Raw genomic sequence first — 11,093 nt, forward strand, 5'->3', positions numbered from 1 at the left:
ACCTTGGAACCACCACCGCCTTTCTTCTTTAGCCAGAATAGGTGACGGAAGAGATTGAAGTGTGGAAGGATTCTGAGATATGCCTCATAGAAATAGATGAAGATAGATAAGTGCAATATGGTATTTGAGTGGAGGTTGCACAGAATAACCACCCAGAGCTCCAACAGATCCCTCAGGAATGGATGAACAGGAAATCCCAACCCACGCCAGAAATAATCCTCAAATACCACCACTTCATCGGTATGAGGCATGGAGAAGGGCTCACCGAGGGCCAGACACCATCCGGCGGTGACGCGGTCTGACAGAATGCTCGCCTCCATGATTCTGTTGAGCTCCGCCTCTCCCGTCTACGATGGCACCCACTCTTCGTCACGCCATATTTCGGCACTCGCCTTCTGGGGGCTCGTCTTCTTCATTTTCGCGCCTCCCCTCTTCGGCGCCATTTCTTAGATTTGGTTAGGGTTTTGCGGCGGAAGCAAGAACATATGCGAATCTGGAAACGCGATGGATAAGGAGGAAGATGAAATGGCAAAGGGGTGAAGGTATGAGCGCGGGGTGCGGCGGCATAGTTATAAAGCACTCCTCCTACCTCTTCGTGATTCTGTTTTCTCCAAGTTGACTGTTGTTTCTGACCCTAGCACCACATGACTACGTCACCTACTATCAGTCTTGGGGACTAAGTGGGCACACTTCACCTTGCGGTGAATGTGCTTTTCGAGGCTACGCCCAGGGACTGGCCGCCAGCTCAGCTAGTCTCCTATTTTTCTTCTACTTTGGACCCTGGCACCATATGACTATGTCATCTACTGTCAGGCTCGGGGACTAAGTGGGCACACTTCACCTCGCGGTGAGTGTGTTTGCTTTATTCTGGAAGACTCCGTGCCTCTTGAAGTTGAAGAAGACTATCTCCTTTTCTCATGGTCGGAATCAAAATGGCCACACTTGGTCCACGGTGAAGAAATTTCCAATTCTGAACTTGAGCTCCTTACAGGCAAGCCATACTTGGGTTATACTTCTCGGCTATGGTTCATGCTGCTCGGCTATGGTTCATGCTGCTTGGCAACTGCTCACAACTACTCAGCAACTCATCATGGTGGTCAGACCATGAGTTCGACTGCTCGGCTCTATTCGCACCTGCTCGGACAAGCTCAAGACGGTGTTGCACAACGGGTACAAGGCGCTCGAGGACTAGCTATGGGGGGTATCACCCCGGATACCCTGGCAGACCACATGGGTTGTGCCCCCAGGGGTGGCCCAGCCCACAAGACGAAGCCTTGCAGGGCACGACTCTGCTCGGCGCCTCCCGTAAGACACCGGGAAGATATCCTGAAGATACTACAAGATCTGTTAGGATACGTATGATCCCAAGATTCCTGTAATCTGTTATTACTTTTTGGTTATCTCTCATATCTAACCGACTTGTAACCCTGCCCCCAGACTATATAAGGCGGGCAAGGACCCCCTCCAAACTCATGCAATATCATACGATAGCTAATACAAACCAACAGACCACAGGAGTAGGGTATTATGTCATACTAATGGCCTGAACCTGTTTAACTCATGTGTCTCTATTGCCTTCTTGTTCTTGATTACACGCCTCTCTGCCGATCAATCTACCTTCCTGGGATACCCCTCGGAGGACTGCCGACGATATTCTATCGACAGTGACATAACCAATCACCTCTGGAAATACATTTCTTGGGGTGGTTATAACCCATCTGAAAATACTTGGATTTCTAAAGACACATGGCTAGCAACCATTGTAATAGCCGAGGCTGCAAATCTATTTTGACCGTTACTGAAAATGGATTATGTAGTAGTGACCAATACTACGTTTCCTAATTCATCATAGAGAATCTATTTGATTAAAGGAGAACAATTTCTACCATATCAGCAGGACAAACATTTTTTTTGTTATGTAAGTTATTAGGAAATGTCATACGAATCACTTGATATAATGATGTCATGCAGATGATTTGAATAGGTTTAAAGATACAAATGGAAGGTTCAACCTTGATATAATAAATGAGTCAAAGGGACTCCTAAGTCTATACAATGCAGCTCATCTCTTAACTCATGATGAACTCATACTTGATGAAGCTATCGGTTTTGCAAGGCTACATCTTGAATCAATGAGACATCATCTTGAATATCCATTAGCTGAGCAAGTTAACCATGCTCTTCACTTGCCATTGTCAAGGACAGTTAGGAGGATAGAGGCACTGCATTATATGTCAGAGTATGAACATGAACCAGCATGCAACCCTACCATTTTGGAGCTTGCGAAGATTGACTTCAACATTTTGCAAAGTCTTCACTTAAAAGAGCTAAAGGCCGTATCTGAGTATGCCACTTCTTCCTAGACTTCTAATAAGACAAAATGTTTATTTTAGGTTAATGGAAAGAGCATGCACAATAAAGATGTGTCTGTTTTTATTGTATCGCATATAAACTAGAGGGGGTACACATGTCTTAAGGTTGCATGAACTTAGGCCATTGAATGCGTATATACGGTCAAAATTTAGACCATATCGATCACCAATTTTGCATTTTACAGGGTGTGCAACTGCACCTACAGTTACATATGTAGCTTTGGCCTTGGGCATTGCTTATAGATGCCAAGAGGATGTTCATGATTTATAAAATTTACCAAGGGAGCAAAATGAAAATTAGTTAGAAAAATGATGTGCACCGTGCTGTCGAAATAATTACCTTTATTTAACAGTGTATTCTATGGCAAAACTACAGTAGTGCTTTGTGGCAAATAGGCCACCCCTTATGTTGTCCTACCACTACTTGGTGCCTTCATTCGTGTATATACAACACCCGCTTCACAGCAGAAAACCTTAATTTCAGGTGGTGGCAAGATCTTTTATGCTGAAGTGGCGCTAAGCTATGCTCGGGATCGTACTGTTCAGTTATACTTGTGGGCTCATACAATGTGCTATGAACAGGAATATAGCTGTGCAAGGATAACCCTTACCAAGTTGTCAGCCCTAGTAACCATGATGGATGACACTTATGATGTCTGTGCTACCTTGGAGGAGAGCCAAAATTTCAATGAAGCAATACAAAGGTATGACTAGTCCGGCTATCACTGTTTTGAAACAACCTGTGTGGATCACAATCATTAGTCACTGAAATACTCCATAAACCTCATCAATCCTTTATTTGTATTGGCATTAATTCACCTAAATCCACAATAGGATTAGATGCACTTATCAAAACCTATGCAAGAAATCCATCTAAATGAGCAACTAGGTTTTCTAAGTGTTGCTATCTCTACTGCAAAATAATTCCAATGCTACCAACTAATCATAGACTAGGAAGGTAAAGCACACAACCAAAGGATACGGAAATAGGTGTGAAAAGTAAATGTGGTAGAGAATGCAAACTCCCGTCAATAGCCGATTTTTTCCTGAGGTATCGAGAAGACAAAGCTCCCCCCTAATCCTTGTTGGAGACTCTCACAAGAGCCAAGTTTCCTGGTCGTGTGACTCTGTGGAGCCCATGGGCCTTCACCATGCGGAAGCTAGTGGGTTTTTGTGTGGCCTTCTCGCGAACACCTCCGCGTTGTCTTAACTATCAAGCTTCCTACTCAAGCATCATGGGCCTCGTTCCCTTTAGTACAAGATAGGAAGTAACCCCCACAAATGTTGTGGGTCTGATTTCGCATGATTTCAAACCTCTAGTGTACAACAATGGTGCACACAAGAACCAAATGGCTAGAGGTACGCAAACCTTACTAAACACTAAGCCTAAGCCTAGAGTAGAGCACTAATATAGTGATCAAATTAGCCCTCCCAAAGCACTACGCTGATCACCTAATATTTCCTTAACACTTTTTGTGGCTAGAGCACTAAAGATGAGCCTCAACTCTCTACAAATGATCCTAAGCTCCAACAACACCCACATGGCCGATTGAGGGTATATATAGCCCCAACATCTCCATCGTGCATACGTAGACCCCTCTAGACTGAAGCTCTGATGCTTGTTGTTTGGTGCCCACCTGAGGGCTCTAGTCCACATTCTGTTGCTCTGCCTCGGACTCCTTCACGTTACCTTCTGGTACTCTTCCCTCAATCAAACCGGAGAGTTCTGGTGACTGCAATCAGCCGGTAGTGAGCTCCGTTCTTCGTGTCTTTTCATCTAGGCTTCATCTTCTTAATGCGTTGGACTTCATGAAAGTCTTCTAAGGTCTTCAATAATGCTCCATGCATGTCTTTGCTTAAGGAGTTCATCACTTGAGATTTAATTATGTCACCTTTGGTCCAAGTCCAACCATGCTAGAGTAAACTATAAAATGCATGTTGCCAAAATCAACTCTCTACAATGATCATGTTGTCATCATAATCATCAAAATTATAAATGGCCTAGCTTGTTGCCAATTTCTTTATAATCTCCCCCTTTTTGGAGATTCATGACAACACAACCAAAGCAAGCAAACAATACATAGCAAATTGAAACCTATCTATTGGATGCAATGCAATAGCAAGATCATATTATGCTAACTGAAATATGCATGATACCAAATGAAAAAACTTACCTTGCTCTTACCACTTGTTATTGTTCCCCTATATGTGGCATTGTCGAGTTAAGCCTTCCCTAACTCAAAAATATGAAAAGTTTTGATTTGGTGATTTTTGTAATTATTATCGGTTGGGCTTGCTTTAGTCCATAAATTCTCGCCCTTTGGAATCAAACACCAAAACAGAAGACATTAGTAGCACAAGTGAGGTCAAATATTGTGATCATTTGGATTAGATTGGAATAGATCACAATACTTGACTCTCACATTACATAGACAAAACTCCCCCTAAGTGTATGCATACATATGGTGGAAAGCAAAGCATATGCATAACCTGGCAATTAAATAACAAAGGGAGTTTAATCTATAAAATGCATAGAGAAAGTATACAAAAGGATACCAATTGAAAGACATGAATTGATGCCAATTTGAAGATTGATACCAACTGTAGAATTCCAATGAGGTATATACCACTGGAACGATATGAAGATTGAACTCAATACTTATCTCTGGGGAATTCATTTTACAGTTTTAGGGACATTTTTCTATGAAGTGTACCCAAGTATAAAAAACACAAACTCGGGCATAGAAATTTTGTAGTTGTTCTCTTCTACTCAGAACATTGAATTCAACCGGTTCTTCTACATGGAGTGCTAAGGTGTAAAAACCAAGTTTACGCAAGAGTAAAAATCAAAAGAACCTATGTTGGTAGCAATTGACATAAAAACTTATACTGGTAATAGTAGATTTCTTCATTGATGGGCATAGAAACCTTGTGGTTAACCGACTTTGTAAAAGTTGTGACTATAAAAGATGTCATTTCTAAAGTAAAAAAACTCCAGTTATGCAAGTATAAACCCCACGATGTGCGATCATAGAAAAATTAAACCTAATATTCCTATAATTGCGTGGTTAGGTTATTATACATGATATAAATCTATACTTTTCTAATGATTAGATTAAAAAATCGAACCACAAAAAAAACCTTAGACATAAAAAGAATGGCGTAGTATTTTTTTTTTGCTCGCATTTGTGGAATTCTATACTCTAAAACGCTTCATAGATATCTATCTCCAAAAGTGTAAATTTATGAGTTTAAAATTTTCAATAAAATATATTCAAAATGGATGTCAAATTTTGCACATAAATGTTAGCAATGTATTGCAGAAAACCGCTTTTGAAATTAGTAAATCGTACTTAGTAAAATATTTCCATACTACATAATAAATATTTTGACAAAATAATTTTTTTATGCTCTCTGGATTCTTCTAGGAATAAACCACATGAGAATGTGTATTTAAGTAATCATGTGAATGCAGATGGGATGAGAGCGTTGTTTCTCTTCTGCCCGAGTATCTCAAGAAGTTCTACCTCAGGATAATATTCAGCTTTAAAGAGATTGAGGATGCGTTGGAACCTAATGAAAAGTACAAAGCTTCATATGCCAAAAAATCGTATCACATCAAAATATACCAGAAGATGGGTTTTTCATTTCCATTAGTTTGTACTCCCTCGGTCCCATAATCATAAGGACGTTTTGTAAGGGGAAAAGTCCAATTTTACAAACTTTAACCAATAGTTAGTCAAATTATATACAAATTTATTATATAAACTTGCATCAATAGATTTGTATTCAAAGTGATACTGTTTTTTTAGCAAAATACAATATATTGTAAGAGAAAGTAAGGTTCAAAATCTTTTTGTTTGACCTTTCCCTATGCAAAATATGATTATCATTCTGAGACATGGGGTATTAAATAATATGTTTATGATACAATCATTTGTTTCATGCATAATGTAATTATCTTAATAAATTTCCATTCAAATAACATAGAAATTAGTTTGAAATGTTAATTAACATAAAACATCATTGATCTAAATCTTTGTGTTACATGCAAATAGAATTATTCTTCAGGAACAATGTTTGTTTATGAAATTTTCAGGAACAATATTAGTGCAACACAAGTAAGTTGAAATAGGTTGTCTTAATTTTGGATTATTTCCATCTCAATAATCCCATTTTTACCGAATATTCAGTTTAGTGACATTAAAAATGTGTTCTCAAAGGCAAAAAATATTTGTGTTGCACATATTTTAAAGGCTAAAGGACCAAAGGTTGTCCATACTCTCCTCTAGCATATTCCTTATATACACAAGCTCAAGGTTTCTAAGGTCAAAGAGAAATACTATTCTATTCAAAGCCATCAGATCTGTACATTTATGATTTTCGGCAAAATCAAGTTTGCCAGAGTAACACTAAGAATTTGTTCCTTATATAGCTAGATGTAAAATTCTTGCAAGTACATGCTCCTTAGATATATGAATGCATTTTTGCACAGGCCACTGAACAAACGTGATCAGTCAGAACCATATGAATAGATTTGTTAGATGACACGTACAAGTCTTTGCTAGCCCTGAAGTGCAAGATAATTTAAACATTCAAATATAATAGGTTGCACCAATTTTGGAATCTTATCATGTTCACATAATTCACAAAATCACGTGAATTCGTGAATTTTTTATTTTTATTTTTTAAAAATGTTGAACTTGATGGTGTCGGTTTTCCTCTTATGAAAACATAATTAGAAATTCATTTTACATCTCATGTTTCAAATGAAATATTGCAAGGGGGTCCTCTGTATTTTATTGTGTTATTTTTATCAGAACTAGATTTGTTTCTTTCTTCTGTGCAGTTTCAAACATTATCAAAGTTCTATCTTCAAGGCGCAGAATGGTTCCATCACAATTATATGCCAACATTCAAAGAAAAAATAGAAGTTTCTCTCATGGACTCCGGTAGTCCATTCTCGGTTGTTGCTCTACTGGTTGGCATGGGTGATACAGTGAATAAGGAAGCGCTGGACTGGGCAATTGGTTGCACTGATGCTGTGAAAGCCTGTGGGGAGCTCACTCGTTACATGAATGACATCTCTGCATTACAAGTAGAGCCTAAAGTTTAAAATTGCCTACACCTTTTAACAGTGACGAAGCCAGAAAAAAATTTAGGAGGGGCTGAACAAAAGAATAGAGGCTTTTTTATCTTCTCTTAACCTTAGCCCCTCCTACCTAATACATATATGTATAAAATTTTAAGAGAGGGCTTAGAGGGGGCTCCACATGCCCAGAATCAGTAGGGGGGCTAGAGGCCCCCTAGCCCCACCGCTGGCTTCGTCACTGCCTTTTAACCATGGTTACATGACGATACTCACAAGGACATGTGTCATTTGCAGCACGGTAACAGGAAACAGGATGCTCCAAACTGTGTGCAGTGCTACATTGCTGAGTATAATGTTACAAGCGAGGTAGCCATTGCCAATATAAGTCAGATGATGGAAGATGCTTGGAAAACTACAAACAAGGCACTCTTAGAACTTCGTACGTTACATGCAGTGGTAAGACGAGTTGTCAACATGACAGTATGCTTGACACTAATATACGGTAAAAAGAAGGATGTGTTTACATTTGGCGATGACCTTGATGAGGTTATTAAACAAGTGTTCGCCAATCCTATCTCCATTTGAATAGAAAAGCAACTGCTTCATGTTGTAATTAATTTGTATCATTTTCATTGAGCCCACAAGTTTTACAATCACTAGTAATGCTGAAGAGGCATCGATGTATGTCACAGTCATTGAGCCGTGTTAGTTGGTCAAAGTAATGATTGTCAAAAATATTCTTTGCTTTCCTAAATAAGCAAACTATTTATGATAATAAGAATGAAGAGTTTTATATTTTATAAATTTGAATGTTGTAAAATTATCCTCAATAGATATTTATCATTTGTAGCAACCATGTTTGCATAATTAGCACAAAGGTGTAACATAATGTTATCAATATATATAGAATGACAAAAAGTGATGTTGGCTTCATTTGAATAACATATGAATTAATGTTCGAATATGGGAAAATGCACTACACACGAGGTTCCACAGATAATCAATCTTTTCTACGGAGGACTAGGAAACATATACATAAGCTCTACCCTCTGGACTATATAAGGAGAAATAGGGTACCCGGATCAGTACCTTCAATACTCATAGTCTACATTGCATAGGCAACTAGTCATGAGAGCCCCTTGTAAACTCGAGTATACGAGATAAGAGAGATATTCTCAACTGGATGTAGGGTACTCCATACCTGAAACAATATAAACATGTGTCCCATGAGCTACCCTTTTGATTTCCTGTGCGTGATATGTTAATCTGCATTGCTGGAGCCGATACCTTCGACATGACCGAAGGTAAGGTAGTGGGGAGGTGATGAGGACATCAACACCGATCATACATCCACGCCGTCCACGCCGACACCTGCTGGTCCTATTACTCGTGCTCATGCTCGAAAACTTAATCATCAAGTGAGTTCCTTCTTGAGCTCTTGTCCATCCTGTTTAGATCTTGGAGACACGGGCACTCTTGTTTTGATTAGGAATCAAGGAGAAGACCGAAAGGGAAAAGGACTCGCGTAGGCTGGATTCGGACTGCAGCACACCTCCAACTGGCGACGGTCGCCACGGTTACATACGGAGTCGGATTGGGGTGATTCTGGACTTGTTGGAAAGCTAATAAAGTCTACTTTCATACGGATCTGACCTCGTACTCATACCTGCTCAGAAGCGGCGTCAACAGTCCAAAAATCACCGAGAGGTCTATTCTGTCCAGGGTGCTGCGCCACCTTAAGTTAGCCCAATGGGCTTGTATCGTTTAGAGTCCAGTAGGGACGCGTCCTAGGGTTGGAGCACGACCCAAACTCTCTTGTGGTCGTCCTCCACACGTCATATACCCCTTAGCCGCCACCAGAAACACTTGGGTTTTGTTTAGATCAAGTTTAGCCATCGCTACTTGCTTGTAGGCGCGCGTGCTGATCCAGTCGCCCGTCTCCTTGTCTTCGGAACCCCACTCATAATAAGATTCAGTGTGAAACCTTCAATTTTATCTTGCAATTTCAGTGCTTGTTTCCTCGTTCTTGCTAGTTCTTCGATTGCTTGCAGGACGGGAGCCCTAGGGGCTGGTTGTCGTGCTCCACAAGATCGTGACGGCCTTGGGAAGTGGTGTATCGGTCGCTAAGGCGCGGTCTTGGAAGGCTGTAGTCGGGCCGTGAACGTCATCTCCATCCACCAATCGAGTTATCTCACGCCTCTCATCGAAAGATCGACCACAAACCCTTGCGGGTTCATATCAATTGGTATCAGAGCAAGGTTTATCGGTGAGAGACTTCCAATCCTTCACTGTTTTATTTTTCCTATAGTCCAGAAAAGCCAAAAAAATAGTAGATTAGTTTCCTGCAATCCTATAGACCTTTGAGCTGTGGCTAGTGCTACCTAGTTAGGGCTTGTTGAATATTCGGTTGCATCGGGTGTGTCGGATTGCTGGTCTTAGTTTATTCCCTTAGAGTTTCGAGTTCTTGTCACTTTCCTATCACAACACGCGCTATCATATAGTCTCTCTGTTGGCCGAATCCAAGTAGGGTTTGAAGTTTGAATCGGACAAGGAATCGGCTGTTCCTCTCTGTTGGCCGAATCCAAGTAGGTTTTCAAGTTTGAGTCGGATCAAGGAATCGGTTATTCCTCGCTGTTGGCCAAGTCCGAGTAGAATTGGAAGTTCCAATCGGACGAGGAATCAGTTCACCCTGTGCTACAAATATCAAACTAACCACGCAGCAAGTATTCATATCTAAACGAGTGGCTTACTCTAGAGAGAGAGAGAGAGAGAGAGAATATCATTTTTTTACCGGAATACCCCTGCCCTTTCGGAAAAAGTGTGTGTGCTGAGTTACTCTTTGGGAGTGTTCTTCTTCATATAATCAGTTTTGAGTGCCCCCTGGAAAAAAAAATATATTCAAAAAAAAAGAGAAAGAAGCAAAAGAAAAGAAGAGAAAGGGGCTGATCTTAGAGATTTTTCGTTCACTTTGGGTGGTGTGTTGTGCTCTCCTTTGTGTCCAGGCTCGCGTCTCTAGCACGGTCTAGACTAGGACCAGCACAGTACCGCCGGTTGAACGATTATTCAACTTGCTTTTTGTAACTAACGTGGTGCTAGTTCGTTCCTTGTTTCAGCCCACCTATAGCTCCACATATTCTACAGCTTGACAGGTCTCGTGCTGCGGCACCGATACACTTCATCCATTGCTGCAGACTTGTTGGTAGACGACCCCTCCTGTCGAGCAAGGTAAGAACTGGTAAGAACTTATGTAACAGGTGGAGAGTGAGCGATTTGCTGTAGCTACATCCTAGTAGTTGTAGGGCTTTTTATTTCTTCACTTGTCTTCTTGTTGTCTTTGTCTTTGAACCATGCCAGGGTCCAACGAAGATAACCAAATTCCACATTCGCCTCGCACAAAGGGCGTCATACAACATTTTGAAAGGAAAGTGAAGCTGCACACGGAGGGACTTGATAATGACTTGCAGGTGACAAATGACAAACTTGGGCAGTTGGAGGCTACGTAGATTGCCGCAAACAACAAGCTTGCAGGTTTGGAGAAGTCCATTGCTAGTGTGGACAAAAGCCTTGCTGCTCTGCTGAGGCGTTTTGATGACCTCCACAACAATGATAAAGACAAGCATAAAGAAGAA

The 11,093-nt window shown here is 40.7% G+C and overlaps 1 pseudogene; it reads left to right on the plus strand.

Annotated features, from left to right (window-relative positions):
• The window catches only part of LOC136485810 (tau-cadinol synthase-like), a 28,541-nt pseudogene extending 20,492 nt beyond the window's left edge, over window positions 1–8,049 (plus strand).
• The last annotated feature ends 3,044 nt before the right edge of the window (window positions 8,050–11,093 follow it).

Source organism: Miscanthus floridulus, chromosome 10, assembly GCF_019320115.1.
Source record: "Miscanthus floridulus cultivar M001 chromosome 10, ASM1932011v1, whole genome shotgun sequence".
NCBI lineage: Eukaryota > Viridiplantae > Streptophyta > Magnoliopsida > Poales > Poaceae > Miscanthus > Miscanthus floridulus.